Source organism: Puma concolor, chromosome D1 (genome assembly GCF_028749965.1).
Source record: "Puma concolor isolate L17-30 chromosome D1, mPumCon1.1.hap2, whole genome shotgun sequence".
Lineage (NCBI taxonomy): Eukaryota > Metazoa > Chordata > Mammalia > Carnivora > Felidae > Puma > Puma concolor.
In genome coordinates this window covers 17362027-17388957 of record NC_141676.1, presented here as the reverse complement: position 1 = coordinate 17388957, position 26931 = coordinate 17362027, and the positions used below count along the sequence as shown (strand labels likewise).

The window sequence follows — 26931 nt, the reverse complement described above, 5'->3', positions numbered from 1 at the left end:
TACTCATAAAACTGCTTGCAGGGACTGCAGATAGCACATAGGAAATCAAAGCCTAAGAGGTTAAGTGACTTCCCCGAAGGTCACACACCAATTGGTTGTAAAGCTGGAGAAAAGCTTACAGACCTGGAGATTCCTTTGACTGAGCTGGCCTTTCCACTAGACCTCACCGCCTCTTAACCAGGCACAGCAGTAACACTTCTAAGAAACAAACTATAGTAAATCCTGGCAAAATATCTTTGGAAAAGTCTCCATATAAATTTTTAAGGAAAAATCATATTAGTAAGCTATGTAGGGCAGGTCTTAAAATTTGAGCTCCGTTAAGCCTAAGGGATCCTCATGAATGGGTTTCAGAGTGGTCTGCCAATCCTACAATACTATATGTTAAGTTCTGTACGTGTAAGAATTCTGGGAAGAGGACCCACAGCTTTAATAAGGTTTACAAAGAGGTTCAGATACCAAAAAAAAAAAAAAAAAAAAGTCAATTATTTTTAGACTAGTGATTCTTAAACACTACGCATCACAACTACCAAAGTGTTTCTTCTGAAGACTGATTATTAATCAACTACCCTTTGGAAACTGATGAAAAAGAAAAGATTTTATTTCTATAATTTAGTAAGAGTGAGCAAAAAAGATGTGTATGTAAATGTGTATTTTAACACTATCTGTATGTAAAATGTATTTAGGTCTGAAATGCAAGTTTGATTTCCTCATGTTAAGCTGATTTAAAGTCCACTTAATTTGTTTCTCACATACTCTTGACACTCATAGCTAAGGTAGTTATGAATTTGAACCATATCTGCTTAAAATTTTCAAATATAGATTTTTTCTTAAAAAATACACTCAAAACATACAAGTGGAACTAAATGAAATTATCTTTGCTTTTACAGATGAATTTTATCTTGCTAACATAACTTCCCATGATTTTTTGCAAACTGAAGATGGTTCACCTCTCCAGAACTTCACAGGTAGCTGCTTTAATTAGAGCTGGTAAAGAAATGAATCATTCAGATTTCTAATATGGTTGTAAAATTTAAAATATCATCAATAAATCAGAGATGATTAATAACAACTTAAGTACCTTTTGTAAAAATATCTAAAACCTTTGTATATGAAAAATATAAACAAATTCTACAGAAAAAAGGTTTAACATTAGATCGTTTTAAATTAGGCTAAAATTCATCCCACTACAAGTTTGAACAATTAAGTTTATAGTCTGTGCTCAATCATAAATTTTGATAAGGGACTAGAATAGCACAGATAATTGTCATTCAAAGACACTTTAAAATGTCACCTTACGCAGAAGATTCAATCTCTTCTCCTCTACTACACCAAGCTGATACACTAATTTTATATACAATAAGTTTTACTGCTTTTTATCTGCCCTTCCTAACTTCCAACAGAAAGCATAATAAGTTTGAAATAAATTGAAATGTAAGTAAGTACTCAAAAGGAAAAACAGAATTCTGCTTAATGAGATTTAGTCGTTAGGTCTCGATGTCATAATCATCCCTGTGTCCCCCCATCCCTCTTAATCTTACTCTCTCATGGACATGTCTCTAGCACTTCTCCCCTCAGTCTCAAGAAGCATCAATTTCCCCCTCACTAGGATCATTCTGTTTCTTCCATCTTAAAAAAAAAAAAAAGTCTCCCTTGACTCCATATCCTTCTCTAGTTACCGCCCCATGTCTATGCGCCCATTTATAGCAAAACTCCCAGAGTTAACCATACTCACTGTCTGTAGTTCCTCCCCTCTCATCCTCCATTGAACTCACTCCATTAGGGCTTTGCCCTCCATTCTTGTTAAGATCACCAATGACCTCCCCATTGCTAGAGCCAACAGAAAAGTCTCATCCCTCACTTCTATGTTTGATCAGTATTATTTGATCCAGTTGATCATCACTTCCTTCTTGAAACTCTCTCCTGACTCCCAGGACACCACTTGATCTTGATTTCCTCCTAATCTCTCGGGCCACTCTTCTGGATTTCTCATGCTGGTTCGTTCTCATCTCTCAAGACCTCAAAATGTTGAACTGCCCCAGGGCTCAGTTTTTGGAACTCTTCTTGTTAGGTAATCTCACCCACTCTCATGGCTATAAAAGGACCTGTACACTGGCGACTCCCAAATTTTTATCTCCAGCTCAGACCTTTCCCCTGAATTCCAAACTCATATACCCGACTGCCCACTCAACACTTGTCAAATAGGTTTCTCAAGCTCAGCAAGTTCAAAACTAAATTCTGGACTACCTATCCGTTCAGGCCAAAACCTTAAAGTCATGGTTGACTTCTCTGTTTTCCACATCCTATATCCAATCTAACAGCCAACCATCTTGCCTCTACCTGAACAATCCACAGACTTTGACCACTTGTGTCATCTCCACTTCAACTTCATTGGTCCAAGCCACCATCACCTTTAACCTAGATTATTACAATAGCCTCCTAACCTCCTTCTCCAATTCCACCTTTGTCTTGCCACAGTCTATTCTCTCAGCAGCCAGAGCGCCTCTTCAAAACCCAAGACAGATTTGGTCACTCCTCTATTCAAAATCCTCCAGTGGCTTCCCATCATACTCAGAAAAAAAGTGTAAGTCCTTTAACATAGCCCACAAGAGGGGCACCTGGGTGGCCCAGTAGGTTAAGCATCGAACTTCAGCACAGGTCATGATCTCATGGTTCAGGAGTTCAAGCCCCGCATCAGGCTCTCTGCTGTCAGCACAGAGCCTGCTTGAGATCCTCTGTCCCCTTCTCTCTCTGCCCCTCCCCCATTTGCACACGTGCATGCTCGCTCTCTCTCTTTCAAAAATAAATTTTAAAAAAACATTTTAAAAAATTTTGTAATGGCCCACAAGACTCAAAGTGATTTGGGCCTCTGCTACTCTCAGACCCCATCTCTTCCCCTCTCCCCACTGCTTAATCTGCTCCAGCCATTCTGACCTCTTTTTTTGTACTTCAGAAACTCCAAACAAGTTCCCTTCTCAAGGCTCTTCTACTTGCTTTTTCCTGTGACTGGAACACTCTCTTCTATCAAATATCTTCATGGTACACTCTTTCAAAATGTTTAGGAAATATACAGCAGTTCCAGGAGTAGAATAATAAAGTAAACACTACAACTGTCATCAGAATTGTTCCTCTCCCCAAACTTCTGTGAGGATGTTCTTTCTTCTACCAACAACACCCTTTTCACCTTCTCTCCACCTAGCCAAATCTCAGGCAGTCATTCAGGTCCAGATAAAGACTCAGCAATAAATGGAGACCTTCCCTATAACCATCCCAAATCCCAGCGATTCCTCTCTTTGAATTCCCAGATAGTTTATCATCACTCACATTCATCTTAAAATTTAACCACATACGGTCTCACATTGTAACTTACAGGTCTTATTTCCCTGACTATACACACACACATACACACAAAGCAGACTAGAATTAATGCCTTGTATAAGTCATTCTCAAACCTTGATCAGGATAACTCTAAAATTTCAAAAAATACATGAATTCACAGGCTCTACCCTTAATGATTCTGAATTCATGTAGTCTGTCTTAGAGCTCAGATAGCTGTATTTTTTTTAACTTCCCCCAGAAGAGTCTGATGGGCAGCCAGGATTAGGTATCATTGCCTTCTAGTCCTCTATTTCCTTCAGTACCTAGGAAAGTAGGCCTTCAAATAGCCTACAGCTAGAATGGACACCCCAGAGTACCAAAACCATTCCTTCATTCCACAGGGGAACAGCAATCCAAGAAGTCTAGATGACTAGCCAAAAGCTACAAAGATAGCAGGAGGCAAATCCCAGCCTAAAACCCAGATTTACTGCTCTCAATCTAGGAATCCTTCCATTATACCGTGCATAAATAAATGAAAGTAATAAAAATCCACAGTTCACATATAGGCACAGTAAACAGTGATTTCCTAATACTTGACCAGTGATTGCAATGTCCAACCTCTAAGAAAGTGCACGTTATTAGCTTCTATATGCTTGAAAATGTGAGCAACATTAGCTGACAAAAGACTTAAGAGGTCAGAGAGTAATTGTGGGAAGGCTCACAAATAAAAACATAACTTTTACCAAGTCTTCTTGCAATTTGTATAAAAACCTGTAGAATCATTTATTTTGTAGCTGAGAAGTACTAGAAGAAATAAATGGGAAGAAGAAATCTTGCTTCATCATGCTATAAAGTACAAAAATCCTTATTCACAAGCTTCCACAGCTCACAAAGCTGTAAATGTTTTTGGAGTCTAATCATAACATAAACTTCTTAATTACAGATCAGACTTAGTAAATCACCCATATCCCAAGATAACTCAAACTCTTATCTTAATATTCAGTTAACCCCAGGACCAAAACTCTTGCCATCAACAACAAAAAAACAACTCAGCTACCTATAAGGCGTTACAAAGGAGTCTGGGTTTATGCTGGTGTACAGGGATTTAAGCAAGTGTCTCCTATTAACACTAATGGGAGTTCTGGGTGTAAACCATAAGCACCAAGGAGGAGGATCAATGCCCAGCACTGCATCTATGAAAACCCTTCCTACTGCACTAACTGCAACTACTGGGACTTGTTCTCCCAGAAATGGGATAATAGACCCAAATTCCTATGTCTCTAAAGCACAAAGATAATTCAAACAGAAGTCATTAAGGAAGGTCACCAGTAAACACCTGATTTTAAAAATATACAAGAAAAGGCTAAACTAAAACAACTGACACACTGAGGATATTTTATAAAATAGCACCAACCAATACGCACAGAAGAAACTAGTGAATTGCTGGAGACAAAATACCTCTTGCAAAAATTCAACAGGATGAAGACAGCCAAATTTTTAAAAATCAGAGCACAGTAAATCCAACTATAGCCAGAAACACACACACACAAACAAAACAAAAACTCCTCCCCTGATGGAGCCCTAAGTACACTACAACCCTTGCTTTTAAAACACAGAAGAAAACTCCTGCTGCACTGTTAGCCAGGAATAATCACAGAGTACTTCCAGACAAACGGATAACAATCACAAGCTGCCAAGGACGACCAAAAGTAACTAAATAAAAATTATTGCACCTTATTGTGTTCCATACTGCCTCACTTCTCAATATAGCACTGCTGTACTCACCAGGCTGGAAAATGAGCAGGTGCCTTTCAGGCTATAGAAAAATTAGTGACACACACACACACACACACACACACACACACACACACACACACCAATCACAAACACAAACACAAAGAGAATGATATTCTTTCACTTGAAGGGGTTTAAGAGATGCAAGGCTTTGCTGTAGGCCTAGAAAACTAAGAGTAGGCCTTACCGAAGAAATGAGGAAAAAGGAAAGGTTTACTCCAAATCCACATTCAAAGGCTAAAAGAATTAACATTCATTTCAATTAAAATGCTTTGGCAACAATCCTTTTAAAAAAAAAAAAGAGAGAGAAAATTAAGATTTGCCCCGTTTTTAACCCCAAAAGAAAATGAGAATCTTTTCTCTCTACACAGGTTTAGCGCCACAACACAAATAAAAGAGAACCCTGACTTAAGGCCTGAAAACTAAAAATGGTTCCAAACACTCATAGTAAAAAAAAAAAAAACCTATGTAGTCCAACATATTGATTCTTTATCATCACTGCTATCATTAATGAACATTTAGCTTTTTATCTGCATTTTGAAATGTCAATGAGAAACTGAAAAAGCTACAATATGCTGGAGATTTTAACTTTTGAAACAAAAACCACAAAGAAACACGAGTCTGAAGCATAAAGCCTCAATCATGCTGATAAGTGGTCCTAAAAGTTGAAAGTGAAAGCAATATACACCAAAAGAAAAAAAAGAAGTTTGCTTGATATTAATGCTAGCCTTTAAAACCAAAAATATGTTCTGTTACAGAAGACTGAAATCAGGGCTTCCATTAACCTTGTTAAAAAAAAAATCCCATGAGCATGGATTTTTTTCCTAAGTCTCTTCATCAGAGCAGCATGGGGTCCCATTAGGCACCCTATTTTACTTTCACCTTATAAATAACGTTAGCTATTCGCTATTTCCATGGAAACCAAGTACAGAGAAACCCACTTAAATGAATACCGGTTAAAGGAATAAGTTTTATTTTAGAAAGATTTTGCTGCTCTAGATGAACTCTACTAGGGAATACTATAGAGTCGTCTTTAGGTATAATTTTTAAAAATATATCTTTGGTATAAAGGAAGCTTATTACAGGTCCTATTAAATAAGTACACTCCTTGCACTAAACTAAATATGCCAAACAGCATCATAACATTGAAGATACCTTTTCAATGCACTGCATGCGGGTTTAGATGCACAACACCCAATGACTATGCTTCCTCATGCATTGGGGTAGAATAATTACTCCTATGGGTCTAATTTAAACTAATAAAAGCAAGGAAATTCAGAAATAAGGCTACCATCACCTTGCAGTGACTAGAAATGAGCAGGCCCCACAACTGCAGGCACATGCACAACTTACTACTCCAAAGAGAAGTGAACGAGGGAGCAAATAACTTAAGTTCCTAATCACTGTTATCAGGTCCAGGGATAGCAGATAATCAAAATTCCCTCCTCAACAAACTATTTTAACAAGTAATAACATGTATTCCTTAGTCAATTGATACATACACGCAGATGAAATAGAACCAGGTGACACAGAAATAGAACGTTCAAAGGAAAAAAATGCTGAGAACAAGATTTTGTAATTTCCAACTTTAAGTTGCCCTACATATTCTAGAAAAGACCATTACTGGTAGCTCATACAAAAGTTGCCAACAGGCAAGTGTACATAAAATAAAATGAAACTAACAAGGATAGTAAATTCAAAACTAATAATCCAGAGTTTCTAAAGACAGAAGGGGTAAGAAAACTAAAATCTTTCTAGCAGTAGTGGCTGATGTCTTTAATAAGTTCAAAGACAAATTATGAAAGCAGTATTATCCTAAAGTGTGGTTACCAGTATTAAATTTACAATGTATGAAAAGAGTTAACATTCTCACACACATTTTTTTACAGTATACCAACAGATCTACTTGTACTGCATGTTTTAAAAACATAAAATTACTTTCCTTGTTATGTTTCACACACTGTAAACATTGGCAAAATGATAACTGTTGAAGTTGGGTTAAGAGGTATGTGGGGTTTGCTAATATTATTCACTATGCTTTTGCATATGTTTTTAAATTTCCATGAAAAGAGGTTTTTAAAAATCCTACAAAGTGAAAACTCTTTTCTCAAATATGTTTTTCAGTATGTATAACTACGTAACGGATGAAATGCCTTGGATAGATCTTAGGAGCTATTGAATTTAAATCCAATATAGCCATTAACATTTAGCCACAGCTAATTTCCAAGTTTTACTTTTCTTACCAAAACAATTCAGTTAACAGTTCAAAACCACTAGGAGAAATCTGGAAAAGGTCTATTTGCAACTACCAACTAATGAAATGCCAACAATGCCTAAAAACAAGGCATCACAGCCACATTTTGTACTTTACAGACTAAAGAAAGAAATTCTAGGGGCAGCTGGGTGGCTCAGTCGGTTAAGCGTCCGACTTCGGCTCAGGTCATCATCTCGTGGTCCGTGGGTTCGAGCCCCGTGTCGAGCTCTGTGCTGACTGCTCTCAGAGCCTGGAGCCTGCTTCAGATTCTGTTTCTCCCTCTTGACACCCACCCCTGCTTACGCTCTGTCTCTGTCTCTCTCTCAAAAATAAATATTTTTTAAAAATTTAATAAAAACATTTAAAAACTAACCATTACGATAGCATTTCGTTTTGTTTTTAAGAGAGACAGAGTAAGATGGTGGTGGCTTTGGAGGGACTGATCAAGAGCAGACGGGATAGCGTACACAGAGAAGAGATGGCAAAGAGACAGTAAAGAAAAGGGGAGAGGAAAGGCAACAGAGGGAGTATGCGTAATAGATGTGCACCTCTCTATAACACAGTTAACGCACCCCTGAACCAGACAGGTTTCCACTTAAGTCTAACAGTTCAGCCCAGGCAGCAGTGGCCCACCTTTTACAAATCGGGTAGAGACAGACTGATTTTCAAAACCGTGCAATTCTTTAAATCAACCCCAAAGACCTCATAGGGTCTACTTCTAACTCCTGCATTCATTAAGATGAAATACACTTTAAAAAAAAAAAAGAAAGTAAAAAAAAAAAAAAAAAAAAAAAAAAGATGAAATACACTTCTAAACTTTCTAAAATTCCATTCACCCAAGAGAAGCCAACTTTTCTAAGCCCTACATAAAGAAAATGTAATACTGTGCATATACTATGCTAATTCTAGAACTACAAGGCTTCACTTACTGACCACTCTAGCAACTGTAAAGTAATATTACATTTTTTTTTAATTGAAAGAAAACCAAACGTAAGTATCGCACTTTATCAAAACAAACTTGTTGGAATTTCTGCTCAGAAAGCAGAAACGTTGTTTTAGGAACACAGACAAAATAAAATCTAGTAAATGCTTCTACCCACCTACTAGGCCTTTATGAACTGGTACAGTTGAGTAAATAAGAACAAAAAGTTAATGGAAGCTATTATTCTACTTTAACTCAAATGCTCATCGGTGGTAACACATGCCATATTCAGTGTGTTGTGATAAGCTGTTAAAAATACTTTTGTTGAATCCTCGGGAAAAAACTCTACAGATCAAAGATCAAAAAGTTTCAGATCCGAATTCGTAATGAATGAATAAAATTAATTCTATTTCACACTAATGATCATTCCCCCTCCCTCAATTACTGATTTCACTTACTAGATACACACACACACACACACACACACACACACACACACACTAATGGACATATTAAAAACTCAAATACCTTACCAAAAAACATCTTAATTCTAAGATCACTGTAAGGAAGAAACTTAAAGAGTTGCTTTTCTTATGATCAGCTTATTCTTAGGCCCAGTTTCTAAGCTCAATATAGGTAACATATGACAATTAAATATAGAAAGAAAATAACAATTACCATAAGAAAAGACCAGGCACCAGATGAGAGGAAACTTCACAAAGGCAAAATGCCCAAAATCAGAAGGCAAATAAATGATGTCCATCGTTACTAGAAAGCGTGTGTGTGCCTCCACAATTGTTTCCCTTAGTTATCCCACCCAAGCCTGTGTTCTCAAGGGTTAAACACATAATTTATCCTGAGCAGCCGACCCAGTGGACTTACCAGCTGATTAGGACTTTAGACTTTTGAGTTAGAATGCCTAGTCTACTACTGACTCCACGCTAAGTGACATATTGTAAACCACATTACTATGTTGATGCAAAAAAAAAGGCTTATATCGCTAAGTCTTTTAGTAAGCATAAAGTGCCCTGAGATATTTTTTTAAAGTCTGTTAAAACTGACATATTCCCACATATTTTCTATTTCTCCCGGAACTTTCACAGACAAGAACTCATTAGATACACTTTTCCCATCCATACCTCTTCTCACCATGACATTTCAGGAAAAAAAACCCTCCTTTCCAGCTAAGCCCTCCATATTTACTCTTTCCCCATAATCTTCTAGTGGGACTATAACCATAACACTGCTAACAGCAGCTATTGCTTATCAAGTGTCTTAAGATTTCCTCATTTTATCTTCACATCAATCCTAGAAGGTTGGTACTATCATTCCCACATTGCAGATGAAGAAACTGAAGTCCAAATGAACAGCACAGTGCTCGTATAAGAGACATCTTTGTTGAAGGGAACATAAATAATCAGTCTAAGGTCACACACTCAACTTTAAGTGGTTGTACAGAGATTCCAACCCAGGGGTCAGACCACAAAGCTCAGGCTCTTTTCCCGCTATGCAACATTTGTCTGAGGCCTTGAGAAGCGAAGAAAGGAGTTGGGAATTAAGGTTAAGTTCTAATACCTAACAACAGTTACCATTTATTTAGTACTACTATGTATCAAGAACTTATTGTAGTTTGTACATTAACTTACCAATTCCTCATAACGGCCTCTCGAGCTATGGGTACTATTAATTATTCATGTTTTACTTACGAAGAAAGAGAGCAGAGGTACAGAGGGTGAAGTGATTTGACCATTATCACAGAGCTACCGTAAAGTGGCAAAGCCAGGATTTGAACCCATGCAAACTGTGTCGACCTGATACTTAACCAGTGATCTTCATTCCATGCTAAAAACTTCCCTTCACCGGAATTGCATGAAAACAAAACTTCTAACCTTTCCAACAAAATTACTAAATTGTAAGCCTTCGTGCTTTGACTAATTAAGAGAAAAGTAGTAGTACTCTTCTAAGCATGCACACCAGACTTCTTTATAGGCACAAGGGATACGCCCCTAGTGATTAGATCATTGCACTGCTCAGGAAGTGGCACACTGTAAATCCGGTTAAGAGCCCCTAGCTCATCTCTCTCCACACTCAGACCCACGCTAACCATGCACTGCAAGGAACAGGCAATTCAGAGATGTCCCAGTGCAATCTCCTATAAAATGAATGTCACTCTGGAAGTATCCAAGTGTGTATAGTAGTACCCTTCCAATACCCTTTCTTCTTCTTCCCAAACACCATAAAAAACACCACAAAAGGAATGAATGAATCTAAGCTACTTAAAAATCATAACAAATGTCCAATGATAACTACAAATTTAAATGAGAAAAAAAATGCAAAATTCTCATAGTTTTGTAACTTGTCCAAATTCTACATTCAAAAAAGGATGGGCCTCAAAAAAAAAAAGCCTAGCCCTCTTTGAAAGTCTCAATTCTTAAGACTATCTTATTATCATAAATGTGCCTTGAAAGGTGAGCAAAAAATCCATTTTTACCTCAGATTCTGAATATTTTTATACACATATTTAAAACAAAAATCATTGCTGTTGCATTACAAGTTACTGGGCTTTTCACCCTAATATCTACTATTATGACAATGTGTTTAATTACATAAATAAAAATGAGCATGGATTTAATATTGGTATACTAACAAGTTATGGGTAAAAACAAATAAATACAGAAGAACAGGACTGGACCTAGAGGTACTGAGAACTTGACACAATGAGAAAAGGAACTATGCAGCTCCCTCCATTGACATCGTAAAGTTGCCACATTTTCTGGGCTCTCTTTTGAATTAATGTGGCATCTGTTCCAAGTACAGCATGCTAACATTTTACTAAAAGATATTTTCATTCTACATTTGTATGTGGTTTGCTTTTTATTTGAACTCCTGTTTTATTTCAGTGGTCATTATTTCTTTATACCAACTTGTCCATTTGGCATTCCTAATCTATCTCCCCTGTGCACAAAAAGGGTGGGGAACCATCAGTTTAAAACCCTCTAACAGCAATAATTACAATATGCTTTGCATATAGATTAAATAAAGAAAATAAGCAGCACAAAGATTTTTGTAGGCTTTTTAGTATCAGGTCCTGATAAGTTAACAGCATCTGTTCCTTTCAGAAAAAGATTTCTGCTCTGAAGTACTGGTAGGGGGGTGGGGGAAAGGAGAGGAGAGAAATAAACAAATACTAAATAGAATAATCCAAGTGACAAAGTTTGGTCTTCATGAAATGATGATTTCAATAATTTGCACGTATCCAACTCTATCGAACGAGAACTGCTTTTTATGACATCCTCAAAAATGCTGCAGCAACAAGCCAAATACAACCACTTGTACTTAACATGCATGCTGCATACTCCACAATGTTACGTCATATCAGGCACAGAGAAGACGCTTACCAAGCTATCCTGCGTTCTATAAACTGCCTAACAACAACAGAAAAAGGCACTGCCATCTCTATAGTGGGAGTAAGAGCTGTCAGGGTAGGCAGCCTCTTCCCTTTGGTCAACTAGAAGAAAACAAATAAGGCTTATATTTCTGTCTTTTAAGCTCACCTCTCCCAAGGCCTTTACTCTCAATCTTTCGGCCTTTCTCAGAAAGAAAGGCTGTTTCTTTAAAATTAAAAAGCTGCAAAAGATCACTCCAACTTAAAAGCCCCACACCTTGTGCCAACTGTCCTCCAGGTGTCCCCATGGCTGCCTCTTCTGCGGAAGAATGGCCTTTCTGGAGCACTAGTCACCAAGTGGGTGCACCCACACCCTGCACATGGAAGGGGGCCATGGAAGGAATTATTACAACTTATATTTATATTTTTATTTTTTTTTAACTTTTTTTCTTTGAGACAGAGAGAAAGCATACTCCAGCATGGGGAGAGGGGCAGAGGGAGGGAGGGAGGGAGGGGGTAGAGGGTGACAGAGAGAGAGAGAGAGAGAGAGAGAGAGAGAGAGAGAGGTATCCCTAAACAGGCTCCCTGCTCAGATCATAGCAGAGCCCGACACTGGGCTCAATCCCACCACCCTGGGATCATGACCTGAGCCGAACGCTCAACTGACAGAGCCACCCAGGCGCCCCAGTATCAGCCTTTTTTAAATTGCAGCTTTCCCGTATGTTTTATAACATACATAAAACAGTAATTCAGAAAATTACATACAAATATACATTTACTGGTAGTCATAATTTTTTAAAGTTTGGAGACAAGAGGCTACAAAGGCCAAAAGTAAGAGAGGAAAATTAGGCTCTGCCATTAACTTACTCACATTCTTGTCTCTGCCTCAGTTTGACCATCCATGACATGAACTGAGCCTTCTGTACAGTTATAAGACTATTTTGAGAAATAATAAAATACTTTTGAGGGCATGGTCTGAGCCACACAAAGTGAAAAGCACATATGAATGCTACCGATGAGAAAACTCTTGAACTAGCTTGCTAAAACTGACTATACTGTAGTTTAAATAAACTGCCCAGGACACCTGGGTGGCTCAGTCGGTTTATCATCCAGCTCTTGGTATGGGCTCAGGTCATGATCTCACAGTTTTGTGGGCTCGAGGTCCACATCAGGCTCTGAGCTGACAGTGAGGAGCCTGCTTAAGATTCTCTCTCTCCCTCTCTCTGCACCCCCCCACCACTTGCACCATCTCGGTCTCTCTCAAATAAAATAAAACTTAAAAACAAATTAAAAATAAATAAAGTAAACTGCTATGTCCTAGCAGATCCAATTCTTGGAATTTTAAAGCCAAGCTTCAGCACTACTAAATATGAGTCTAAAGAAGCATTAAGGCACCTCAGACACAAGGAGTGCATTCTAGAACTAGGAAGGCCTTTTTTTTTTTTATAAGGAAAAGTTTATTACCTATGAAAGAAATTTTTTTTAATTTAAAAATTACAAAGGTGAATTATGATTAATAACCTTAGCACCAAGATAAAACTCTCAAAGCCTTAATGTAGATTTTAAGGCCTTGCCTATGTCTTATTTTACACAATGCCAGAAAAACAAATGGCACTCGGATAATTTATCTTTTTCTTCTTTTGTTGCTTTAAAAAATGGGGGGTTTTTTAGGGGCGCCTGGGTGGCTTGATCAGTTAAGCGTCCAACTTCGGCTCAGGTCGTGATCTCGCGGTCTGTGAGTTCGAGCCCCGCGTCGGGCTCTGTGCTGACAGCTCGGAGCCTGGAGCCTGTTTCAGATTCTGTGTCTCCCTCTCTCTGCCCCTCCCCTGTTCATGCTCTGTCTCTCTCTGTCTCAAAAATAAACGTACGTTAAAAAAAAAAATTTTTTTTTAAATGGGGGGTTTTCAGTGTAACATTTGGTAGTGGTTAAGTGAGTAGGGATGGGAATGGGAGTAAGGTCAGCCAACACTCTTCACATAAAGATGAGAGTACCATAACTAATTCCCATGCAGGATACCTATCTACGTGCCGATTAAGCAGTACCGGTTTGAGGTTCCATTAATTAAAATATTAAAATTATTTCCTCAGCTTTAAAACACTATTCTGATTTGTAAATGTTGAATGAACGTCTCCTAACAACCAAGAAGAGAGCCCACCAGTTTAAAAAAAAAGTTATGTGAAACCATAATTGATCTCTTTATAAATAGTAGCTACCAGAATAAACTAGCAGAACTTAATTCTGAAATGATGTCTCCTAAATTACTTGCACAGGACAGAAAATGGTGTTGTCATTTTAAATTGGTTAACGTTTTTCAAAGTTTTAAAAATAACAATGACCATCTCTAAGGCATTAGGCACAAGTAAAAAGAACTTAAAATGCTTTTTGCCCCATAGGTAACCATCAATCTAGAGTGCAGGTTTATAACCTTAATGTATAAACCTTACCTCTCTCCTTTCTACCTCACTCCCACTTCCTAATGAGCAGTATTTCCAAGAACAAGTTTTTTAAATAGCCACTTGAAAAAGAGTAAACTTCAGGACGGTATCATGGTATAATTCTATTTATTTTTGAAATGGATATATATAGTACATATTTAAAACACAAGAAAATTTAGAAGTAGAATGGGATGACTTTAATTTTCTACTTTATAATAACTATATGGTTAGACTAACTCAGATGCACTGCCTTTATAATATGTCTTAAAAGAAAGGCCATTTCTCGTCAAACCCTCTAAAACTCTGACAGTTACCTAAGGACTAATTAAAATAGCCAATGTAAAATATTTGCACTTACTCAGAAAATGTATGAAATAACCTACCATGCCAAAGTGCTCAAATTCAAACCTTAAGAAATGGATCTTCGTCCCCACTCCATGCTAGGCACTGTGCTTCACAACTGGCATACAGTGATGAACAAGACAGGCACTATCTCAAAAGCCTTCATTTCCATTCCATTCCAAAGCTCACTATTCCCAAAATAATCTAACCCAACCAAAATCAACATGAAACATTCTCAAAATGATATAGCATAGCTGTGGCCATTTCAGTAAATTAAAAACTTCTTTAGTAATTCATTTTCTAGGTTTTTAACAGGAATTATTACATAGTTTAACACAATATTATGGACACTTAAGAGGAAAGGCTCTGGACTCAAACCTGGGCTTGAATTCAGGTGGTAGCATTTGCTACACCTATGTGATCCCAGGGAGGCCTTCATTTCCTCATCTATAAAATGGGGGTAGGGTAAGAACAGTAAATCCTCAGAATACTGCTATGAGAATTACAATTAAATGAGATCCTATATGTAAAAAGGCTTAGCACTATACATAATAAGTACTCGGTAAATGTTAAACCCTTATTATTATTGTTGTTATTAAGACAACAAATAACCCTACGGTACAAGAGCCGTTCACAACCTGCCAAATAGTCTTATATTTATGCCACTTTTCCAAGAACAAATACATATATCTGTGTAAGTTTGTATATTAACGTATAAAAATACTTTTCAATATAAAAGCCCATAATTGAAAGTTTTTATTACCGTAACAACACACCAGTACATTTATGATATTTATATATATTACATACACACACATACAATGTATCAGTGGCACACTGTCAAGAACTATGCTAGAACAAGTTAAGAACTTGTCTGTTGGCCATGGACAGGGGGGTACTCAGATGATTCTAACTCATATACGAAATTTTTTTAAAAAATATTAACATTGTTAACACGACACAGACAAATATCTTAAAATCCAGGCATCAACTAGTGATTAAAAACTCGATTTATACATACAACTTTAGTCTATAAAGTACATTCATGAGTATTATCTCACCCGGTCCTTTGAACAGCATAGTGAAACAGGCTTTTACCATTATCCCCATTGTACCACAGAGAAAACTAAAGCCCAGCAAGGCTGAATTTCCCAAGAGCACACTGCTAGTGACAGGACTGGTCTCAAAAGCCAAGTCCTCTGACATCATCACAGTTGTTTCACTTCCACTGGCCTGGGACATTTCATTAAAAAAAGACAGAAAACTGTGCTCAATATTGTAGGTGTGTCAGAGGACTCTACAGGGATTACTCACGGCTGCCCAGTTTTACTCTCCTTATTTCCGACTTTGGTATTTCAAAAATTACACGTGTGTAATTATAAAATGTAGATAAGGAGAATTCATCCAAATCTGATCTTTCCTGCATTGGCCAATTAATACTAGAGATTATTTTACCCCTTATAAAACTTAGCCTTTTGTATTTCCCTTCTTTGTAACCACTGAAATTTATTTCATTTTAATGTTGGGTCTTAAAAAGTCAAGTTAATATAAGATAAATAAAACCACTCATAATGTGGAAGCATATCCGATCAGATCCCACAAATTTTTGACACATCTAAAGAATCAAAATATTAACAAATTTCAGTTCACATTTATGAGAGAAAAAAGGTTAGTATTATTATAGTGCGTTGGTTTGTTGTGTAAACGAGTACTTAAATAATTACTACTAAAGGCAGAATCTTCTTTAAAAACACAGCAGCGCTCAGCAATAATATCCCATGAACTATATTCAAGCTGGAAAAAGCTGGAATAGATACTGGCCAGGCAGGTAAGAAAGACACGATCTTGATTCCGTATACCCTCAAACTAAAGCACATACATCACAACTTATGCTTACATTTTACAATATTCCCAGATGTCTCTTTCCCTTCTCAAAAGCTAAAAGAGACTAGCCATGGAGATAAAAATATCCTACAAGTTCAAGAGCCTAAAAGAAGTTAGTGTCCTAAAAGAGAAAAAGAATGTAAAGACTTATGATTTTTTTGAACCTAACATTTTAAGTACAACCCACAGACCTGAAACTACATTTTCTTTCTGGGGCTGCTCACTGGCCTCCAATACATCAATCCTGTAACACCGTGAACTGTGGTGATGGATTGGTTCATGCTTCTAAACACAACAGAATTTTTCCAAGGTTACTTACACTGTGACGTGAGGAACATTTTTGCAGCGTCTTATTTTCTTTAATCAAACTACTTTGGATATTTTACCAGTGCACACATTATGAATGAAGAAATTTTCATTATTTTTTTGAACTTTCCAAAGTCAGCCAAGGGCTGCGGTACAGTGACAAAGAGCTGAATCCTGGTCAAAATTCTGCTACTGGCTGGTTGTCTGACTTGAGGCACGTATCACTTAGGGAGAAACTGAGGTGCAAAGACATTTTACGTACAGCAAAAACTTCTAAGGAATTGCCACATCATCACCATAGAACAAAAATCTCAAGGTCTTATCAGAAACAGGCTAGGCTTCTAATCAGATAATAATGTAAAAAGAGAGGGGAAAATGGGAAGAACGCTGTTTATTTAGTAACAAGAACCACTACTACTACTGCTGCTACTGCTACTTCTGAACATTTACTGAGGCTTTATTATGTGCCAGGCACTGTGCCAAGCACTTCCACAGACTTTAACATTTACTCCCTGCAACAACATACTGATATTCATTAATAAAAGAATCAGAACTTTAAAGAACAAAAAGAATAGAAATTTAAACTCACGACTGAAAATGTAAACAAACTGTTAAAGAAACCTTACCTTTTTCTCTTTCAGACTACATCTTTGAGTAGTAAATTTACACTAAAACTACATTAAGTTTCAGGCATCTGTCTTCCATTTTAAAAATACTAAGATTCAAGGGGTGCCTGGGTGGCGTAGCCGGTTAAGCGTCAGACTCTTGATCTCGGCTCCGGTCATGATCTCATCTCGCAGTTTGTGGGTTTGAGCCCCACGTGGGGCTCTGCGCTGATGGTGTGGAGCCTGCTTGGGATTCTGTCTTTCCTTCTCTCTGCCCCTCCCCCACTTGTATGTGCACGGAAATAAATATAAAACAATTTTAAATAAAAAAATAATAAATACTAAGATAAAAGATGTTGACAATTATGACAGAATAATAATAATAAAAAACCTCTGAGCTTAAATACGGGCACTGAATAACTGGCCCCATTCAAAGAAAAGAGAACAGCAGATATCAGGCCCTACGATTATAAGCTCCTGATGCCCATAAGAGCAATCTATATGCTGTAATTATAAAGTGATCTTAGCACCACCACAGACAACAAAAAAATTTACAACTGCAAAGTTTTAAATATATAAACACACACATATACACATGTATCAGTTATTGTACATGTAAATCTTATAGTAGCTGATAAAACAACAACAAACTAATCCAAGATAAACTAAAACAGCAGAGTGTTTCTGAAGACTCACTTTAGAATAACAGCACCATGATAATTATAATATTAGCAATCAAATTTTACTTAGCAGAAAGTTCTTAGAGGCTTGGAAAGCTGTTTGTATAAAATGGAGTAGACAAGAGGGAAGGGTTCTCTGTGCTGTTTAAATCAACTACAGGTCCCAGCATGCAATGCTCTAATCCGAAGTTAAGCAAAAACCCGAAATGCATCCTGGGACTTGTAGTAAGTAAACCACTTCACTCTATCACTGTAAGTTTCAAGAAAGTCTGAACTATCTCGAGCACAATTTGACAAGATCTTATTATCAGGGCCTAGTCAAACTCAGATCTAACTTGTTTGCTCTCTGCTCCGGCAGTTTCTTTAGTACATATTGGAAAAGTATCAATATTTAGAACAACATTTTCACATTAGAAAAACCTCATACAGGATAAGCATATAAAAGAAATGCTTAAAAAGAAAAAAAAGGTTTTATACAATTAAAAAAAATTTTAAACCATGATACTCAAAGCCATTTTTTTAACTTTGGTTGGATTAGTATCAAAGCTCTCTATCCCCCTCCCCAAAAAAGTTTTAATTGTTTTGTCAGGTTTTCTCTTAACAGTTTTTCAAGTTATATTTTATATGTAATTTTTCTCACAAAAAATTCTCATACAAAAACATTTACCATACTCTAATAATGCACATTAGGAAATATATTCTTAAAGTAATACATACACATAACATCATCACACACACAAAAACAATACTTAAGTTTCTCTTTTGTCAAGTCCTTACTCAATTATTTTTGCCCTCCACTCCTAGCCCCTCATTTCACACACATACACGTTTCCAGAAAGAACACTTAGGAAAAAAATATTCCAAGTACAGACTCATTTCTCTCATCCACTGACCTCTTCTAAAAACACAAAAGATTTTTTTTACCTATCAATAACATGTCCAAACCCAAACAGGTAAGTTTTGAGCCATTATTTATGTATTTACAGTTTCTACACACATCCCTATTTTCTGCAAGACTGAGGAAGGAGGCTGGGAAAAAACTAAGTGCAATCTGCATCAGGAGGCCTAACACAGGTGGTGGGTTATTTTCAGGCAACAGCACCTTCACAAACATGCTGTGGAATATAGTCCAAGAAATTCCTAACAAGGAAAGATAAGCTGGCACACAAATTTAACACAATCCAGCTAAAAATCACCTGCAACACATGTTACTACATTTCACCATAAAAGTGACAGGCTACTACAGGATCTGAAGCTTCATCAATACAACATACTGTCCATAAGGCCAGAGATAGCAGTTGCCATGGTTACTATCACCCACTTTTATCAGGAAATTATTGTCATTATTCTGAAGTTTTTGGTACTTATTTAAAAATCTAAAAAAAAAAAAAAAACAGTCTAGGGTTTGACTGGTAATTGAATGAATGAATCAACTACTGTTTGATTTGTAAGTATGCTGCTTTAGAGATGCACATGGTTAACAATACTTGGATCTGCAGCAGAAAAAAATCAATTCCTTTCTGCTGCTCCTTCTCCTCAAGTACTGACAGTTTGTATTCTCAATGCAGCCAAAACAATAAAACAAAACCCATCTTTTTGGCTTCTGTGTTTAAGTTATTTTTTGTCCCCTAGGCCCACAGAGTCAAAATAAAGCCTAGATCACCAACCTGTTAGGCCCCATTCCCTTCCTATCACCCTATTACCGAGTCACTTGTCTATTTAAAAAAGCTGAAAACATTTCCATTGATGATTCCAAAATATAGGAAAGAACAGTTTCCTTCAACAGAGACCTGGTATTTTTTATTTCTTAAAACAGGGGGAGGCCTTGCAATGTATTGGAGGAAGAGAAATGGAGGGGTATTCAAACTGCCACACAAGTGTCTAGTGTAAGAAAGTTGCTATAGAAAACCCAAAGGTTGACTGAACCTCATGTATTATCTCGAAAAGGGAAGAGTTCACCACCACCCCCAGTTTAACACTGAACTGACAGACAAGTAAATCAAAAGTTATTCTTAAACATCTATTTCAGCATTCTCACAAAAGATAACTCCAAAAATTTAATACACAAGTAAGAATTATATGAAAGCCTAAAAAATAGCAAGCCACATATACACACAAGCAAGAAAACATATGCTATTTAAGAAGTAATTATCTACAATAAATTTAAAACAGCGTTAGCATATTACCTCCTTAAAAAAAAAAATCTCAAAGCAGCAAAAATACACACCTGCTAAATTTAAAGTGATCAAAATATACTGCTATGCTCCTAAAGAATACTTAGGGCCTACTGAAAAGCCTATGTACAAAAAGTTCCTGAGAAGTCAACAAAAATCACGATTATTTCCCAGGACAAATTAACATGAAGATTCAAACATACTTCAAGAAATCAAGTCTGACTATAGATATGAAGGAATTCTGTCAAAGGTTAGAGACCTAAAACTTTAATCCCTTCCTTTTCTCCCTGTGAATAGCAATTAAATACAAAAGACTTCAGCAATAAAATACTAAGAATACAAAATTTAAAAGCATATTACCATAACCCTAACTTCAGTATTTCCTTAACAAAAAACAAAAAACAAAACACCAAATTTAAGCATTCACTGTCCTTAGGATAAAAAAGTTAATACTACCCTGAGAGGTTTCATTTTTATCTAAACAGTCAAATGTTTTTCTCACTTCACACAGAAACAAGTTTCTATATTTAATTTCTAATTAAAGGGGCTATTTCATAAAGAGCAGTCACTTCTAAAATTTAAGATACTAAACCTTTTGAAATGCTCATAAACACCAGGACTCCCAATTATCTCTATTTTATTTTATTTTAGTACAAATTTGTGAGCAGAGTCTATTAAAAAAGCTACAAATCAAGGCTCTGAGTTTTAAACTTTGGGGTTATTTTTGCGCAAAAAATATTTCAGTGCACTCCTCTAGATTTGAGTAGTCATTTCCTCAAGCATCCCTCTAAAAGAGGCAAAATGATATACACATGTACCTAATACTAATACATACAGATATACTTCTTTTTCACTTTGAAACAAGTTTGAAGGCTTTAGTTAGCACGAATTTTTCAGAAAGTTAACAGAATCCCTCAAAACAATCAAAACCTTAACTGTGACATCTGTTACTGTGTGTGTTAATGAGAGTCTATAGAAGAATCCAGGAACTTAAATATTCACTAAAATCAACTACTATCACATCAATGAAAAAATGAAGGAAAATTTTAATGGAGGATACACATCTCACAGGATCTACAAAAAGAAAAATGATCTTTATTTTTTAATTATGAGAAACTGCCTCCACAGCAGTTTTTAAACAAAGCTTCAAAACTGTTAACAAAGAGCTTTTTGGTAACCACAGTAGCATTAAAAAAAAAAAAAATTCTGAAAGTGTTGGGGGGGTACACTTTTAATGTGCTCATTTCCCAAATCATGGGGATAAAGTTAACATTTTAAAGACAGAAGTTTCTGTCCATGTATTAATTAGTTACCCATCTCAACATCTGCATGGCTTCTGATAATTTACAAAGAACTTTTACAATGTATTATCTCATTTGATCTTACTGAGAAAAAAAAGTACAGTATTATGCCTAGAAAACCGACAAAATGCAAAGCAGGTTCATCAGATTTTCTACACATTTCTAACTTTCTAAAACTTTGATATAAAACTTTGCCAGCTACCACCGTCGCATATTTCCAGGGATAAATCAACTCACCTAACACTTATAGGGTTTCAAAGGAGCATGTGCTGTAGATGCTATGAAACTACTTTCATCTTTATGCAGTTATTGTTACTAATGTACATATCAGCAATGACCTATACTCACAGATATAACTTTACTTACAGTTCAAGAATCTCTTTGGAGACCAACTCAAAGACATCAACCACATACATGTATTTATGAAGGTGAGTGCCTAAGAATTTATCCATTAGGATTACTGTCCATAGATGTGAGACATAAACACAGAAATTAAAATTTTTCCATACAGTATCTCCCTTTCCAGAATTTCAAGTACCCAATATCCTACTTGTATTAATATTACAGGGATGACACAAAAACCTAAAGCCCCAAGTCAGACCAACTTCTTTTGTTTATAGCCAGTGCACGGTAATTTTTTCACATAAGTGTTCAACAGCCCACTCACCAATACAAAACTAACTGATCATCAAAATAATTCTAAGAGCACTCTGTACGTAAGCGTGGCATTAAGCTATCCACAATAACAAAGCTACTTTGCATACTATTGTAAGCAGGTAAAAAGCGATCAAACATTTCAGTATCAAATAACAAACATAGTTTATTAATGGACTTTTTTAAAATGGACTTACTCAAAGTTCTTTCTGGAACTTTAAGGTGTTAATCCTGCTGCTTAGTTGAAGCTAATAGAGCTATAATAAGTAGCAAGACCCTCAGAATTCAGAGATTGGGTCTATCTTGCTGTAGCACCTCCTGCTGGATAGCATTTAGAGTTCTTCATGTAAGCAGAAGAAGAGTATTTCTGAGGCAGCTTCTCCCAGATGACTGAATGCAGAAAAGGATGAACCCTTCAAAGCTAAAAGAAAGAGGGCCCTGTCCATCACTTATATCTCTTAAAGAGAAAATCTGGCATTGGTACGACTCTTTTTAATCTATCACTATTCTGGTTCCATAAAGACCTGCCTGAGTCCAAAGTGCAACATGCTTAAATAAAGCTTGCAAAATTATCTCAAAACTACCTTTAAAAGCCTTCAAAAGCACTCAAGCGAAAGACTTTATTACGGCAGTCAAGCAATGCCAGTCATATTCAAATACCATTATGTTAACAAAAGCAAAAGTCTGATATAAAAAAAAAAAAGCACCTGGAATATTTTTAACATTATTAGCCAGAAGTTTGTGTTTTGAGACTTTTCTGCACTATTACTATGCTCCCTATTTAAGGATAGTTGTCTATCTACTTAAGTTTTAAGTACAGAAATTTTTTGAAACAGGAGTATAACTGCACACAAAAATTTCCTCCTTGCCATCAAGAAGTATGTCTTGATATTTTAAAATGTATTCTTCAGACATTTTTAATAGCCCCTAATAAGCTAGTGTTAAGCCCACAATGTAGAGTCCATTTACAAGTGAAGACAGGAAAGAAAGAATAGAAAGGAACTTACCAAAATCAAAATGAATAATAGTATTTCCAGTAAAAATGTAGTAACAGTTTCCTACAATGCTGTGAAACCAAGTAAATTGTGAAACTTAAGAAAAAAAAAGGGAGGGAGGGGGCTACTCTTCAAAAACCAAAAGCAAAACTGACCTATTTATTTCTAGTGCCCAAATGTGAGACAACACCAGATGTAAACAAACAACATAAACACTGAAAAGTACACTTAGATGTCTTAGTCCCAGTTTCAGTCCCCTTACCAGGCCCTCAATGAAGCCAGAGACGTTCATGAGTATCCTCTCCAAAAGGAGATATTCTAGCTCCCTGCCCTAAAGAACTCCTATAAAGTGTGTCTATGAAAAGGCTTCCTTCCTAGAGTGCACAGCTGCTTCAAAAAGAGGAGAAAAAAAAAAAAAACTTTCACAACCCAAATTAATCTGATTCTAATATTCAGCTATCAATTATTAATACAGGAATGTTCTCCCTTTAACGTCCCCAGCTTAAGCATCTACATTCCTGACACCTACTATTAACAAAAAATGTACAGCTTACATCCCAGCTATGGGGCAAATCTCTGAAATCCAAAACACAGCCACAAAGTTCACTGTCAAGGCCAATGCTGAGGCCCACACACGCCCGGACCTTAACTCACATTTGAAATTCTAGAAAGCCACACTTGCAGACATCATTTAAAAACAACACAATGTGGACGTGCAGAGTGAGATCCTCTACTTCAAGACCTAAACAAAGAATATTTCAACATATGCCCTGAATATGATGACACCGGATTCACCAATGAAAACAAAACCTGCCTACCATTAGCAGTCCTACCCTCATCTCAACAACTCAACTACTTAGAAATCACTCTCAGCACATCTGCACCCTACAACCGGCGTGTGGCCTTCTCCGGGGGTGCAAGCCACAGACAAAGTTGAACCGAGACATTCTTCCCCTGGTGCCCAATCTCGATATCAACCCCTCCCCTACCAGGGCCACCTTGCTGCTACCCACCATAGCGAACGTGGTCAGGGGAAAAAAAGAAATCCTAACAGCACCGCTCAGCAGAATAAAGAGACCAAAGAGAGGATGACGAGAAGTGTTGGGAACTGCGTGCACGACGGGGCTGGACCAAACGGAAAGAGTCCCACTCCGCGCGCCCCTCCCCCCGGCGGGGGCGCGGGCGGGGGAGGGGCGGCCGCGGCCCCTCTCGGAGCGGCCTGCCGACCCCGGCCCGCGCGGGGTCCCGGGGGCGCCCCGCGGCCGCAGGCGGCGGGGGCGAGTGCGGGAGGGCCGGCCCCGGGGTGAGGGGTGCAGGCAGACTCTCCGGAATAACAAGTTGCAGAAGAAGAAGAATAAGCGGAATTTCCCCAACGCTGCTCCGGCCACCCAAGACAAATGCACCAACACACACACACACACACACACACACACACACACACACACACACACACAGTCGGGCCCGGCAGCGTCAGCAGCCGCAGCTTTTTTTTTTTTAACCAGATCCCTCAGTCACCAAACAAGATGGTTTTCCAAAAAAAAAAAAAAAAAAAAAAAAAAAAAAATTAATTAATTAATTAAATAATCATAATAAAAACTTCCCCCCGACAGCATCCCGGGGGGGGGGGGGGAGCAGGGTGATGAAGGAGCCAAGGCGACCATCCCCGGGCCGAGGGACAGCCGAGGGGGCGGACGAGGCTCCGCGCCCCCCGCCCCCGCCGGCGGCCCCCTCCCCGGCCCCCCGCCGGGACAATGTGACGCCCCCTCCCCGCCACCCCCGGCGCGCCGCCTCTGTCACCCGCTTCGGCCCAGCACTCAGCGCCCAGGCTCCCGAGGCTGCTCATAAACTTACTTCCAATTTATCCTGGGGAGGGGTGGAGGGCAGAGGGAAGGAAGGGGGAGACAAGGTTTTTCCATTGTCTTTTTTTTAGGGGGGGAGGAATAGGAAGGGCACGCAGGGGGGCGCCCCGAAGGGGAAGTTATTGCTCAAATCTCAAGTTGACTGAGGGGTCCTGACGAGAACACCCCCCTTTCCCTCCTCCCTCCCACACACCCCTCCCCTCCCCCTACCTCCCCCCCACAACAAACTCCAAGCAGGCAGCCCCAGTTCCTCCCAGAGACAAACACCAGAGACAAGACAGAGACAGGGAGAGGGGGAGAGGGGGAAGGGGGGAGGGAGGGGAAAGAGAGCTACTCAAGAAAAAAAGAGGAGAGTGAGGAGAAGAGAGAATGGAAAAGCTGGGATACTGCACCCTCCTGCTGCTGGCTGGTTGTCCCCCCTGGCAGCTGGAGGCAGGAACTCTGAGCAGGAGAAGCAGGAGGAGGAGGAGGAGGGAACTCTTCTTCATGGGGAGGGAGGGAAGAAGCTGGAGCTGCTGCTGCTGCTTCTGCTGCTGCTCTGGGCCTCTCGCACTTTTTAGATATTAGTGTGTTAAGATGGTAGGTTGTTCCCTTCTCCCTCCTCCTCCTCCTCCTCTCCTCTCCCTCTCTCACTCACTCTCTCTCTCCCTCTCTCTCTCTCTCTCTCTCTCTCTCTCTCTGGGCTGTTTCTTTCCTCCTCTTCCCCAGGCAAGGGGGGGGTGGGGAGGAGGGGGTGGGGGGAGGAACTGGATCCTCCTCCTCCTCCAGGAGAGACACACACAGGCCCCGGGCCGGAATAGGGGTGGGGGGGAATCAGAGCAGCAGGAGAGAAACTGTGGGAGACAAACAAGCCCAACTCTTCATCCTCCTCCTCCTCCTCTCAGCAGCAGCAGCGAGCACCACCAGCCCATTCACCACCCGGCCCCGGGCCGCAGCACCTCCGCCGCCTCAGCCCGGGGATCCCTCCGCCCAGGCCCAGACACACTCGCCCGCGCGGGAGCCCGCCGCGCGGCCCCGCCGGCCCGCCGCCGCCGCCGCCGTGCGCGCCCCCGCCGCTCCCGAGAGCCGGGCGAGAGGGACTGGGGCTGGGAAAGCGGGGACGAGGGCGGGGGGGGAGAAGAGACGCCGGGGTAGAGGGGCACGGCGGGGAGGGAGGGGGCCGCCGGGCGGAGTTGTACGGCGGCCGGCCCGGGCCCCCGCGTCTCCGCCGGCGGCTCCGGGGCCGCACGGGCCCCCCCGGGGGCGACGGGGCGGCGGCGGGAGGGGCGGCGGGGGCCCGCGGCGGCGCTCGGGCGGGCGGACTACTTGACGTGTCGGTGCGGCGAATTTATTTCACTTTGCCTAAGGAACGGGGTGTGCTGCGGCCCCCATTGCCTAGGGAAAAAACCCGGATGTAAAGTGAGTGAAACTAAACTAGAGTGAAGTAGGGCAGCAGCAGCCAAACTCCAGTGCAGCGGCGGCGGCGGCGGCGGTGATGGGGCTGAACACGGAGCGGCGGCGGCCAAACTCCGGGGCCGCCGCAATGATGGGCCCGTGCAGCGCCGCAGCTCGGCTCCCATATAGCTGCAGCCGAGGCGAGGCCGGAGCCCGCTGCGGCCCCCCCAACTCCGCGGCCCGAGCCCAACTCCCCCCTCCCGCCGGCAGGAGCTGCAAAGGGGCTCCAGAGCGGCCCCAACTCCCTCCCGTGCAACAGCAGTTTTAAGGGGGGAAAAAAGCCGCGAGGGCAAGAGCGAAGGGAAGCAATGGGGAAGCACTGCAATGGGGGAGCGTGGTCCAGGCAACAGGAGAAAGATGCAACCTCAAGTCGAATGCAACATGCAATCCCCGGCCGCCGCTCGCCCGCTCCCTCCCCTCGCCACCCCGCCCCCTTTCCAAATAACTACCCTTGAACCACTTTATTAGCCACACTTAGTCCCACACTCGCGTCGGGGAGGGGCGGGGGACGGGGTCCTTCCCTCACCTTTATTTATTGCTGCTTTCTCCCCCCTCTCCATGTTTTTTATTCCTAAGTTCTTTTGTTCTAAG

General features: G+C 39.6%; 1 protein-coding gene across 21 annotated transcripts in view; it reads right to left on the bottom strand.

Moving 5' to 3' along the window:
* Positions 1-25832, bottom strand: part of PHF21A (PHD finger protein 21A) — a 197120-nt gene extending 171288 nt beyond the window's left edge. For 5 of the 21 annotated variants that reach the window (XM_086677584.1, XM_086677585.1, XM_086677591.1 and 2 more), the window contains exon 1: positions 25299-25826. The gene's annotated coding sequence lies outside the window, so the exon portion shown is untranslated. Of the gene's footprint in view, positions 1-24060; positions 24461-24898; positions 25067-25298 lie in introns of those variants that run through there. The other 16 variants (XM_086677576.1, XM_086677574.1, XM_086677581.1 and 13 more) reach the window with 9 other exon arrangements.
* Positions 25833-26931: the final 1099 nt, after the last annotated feature.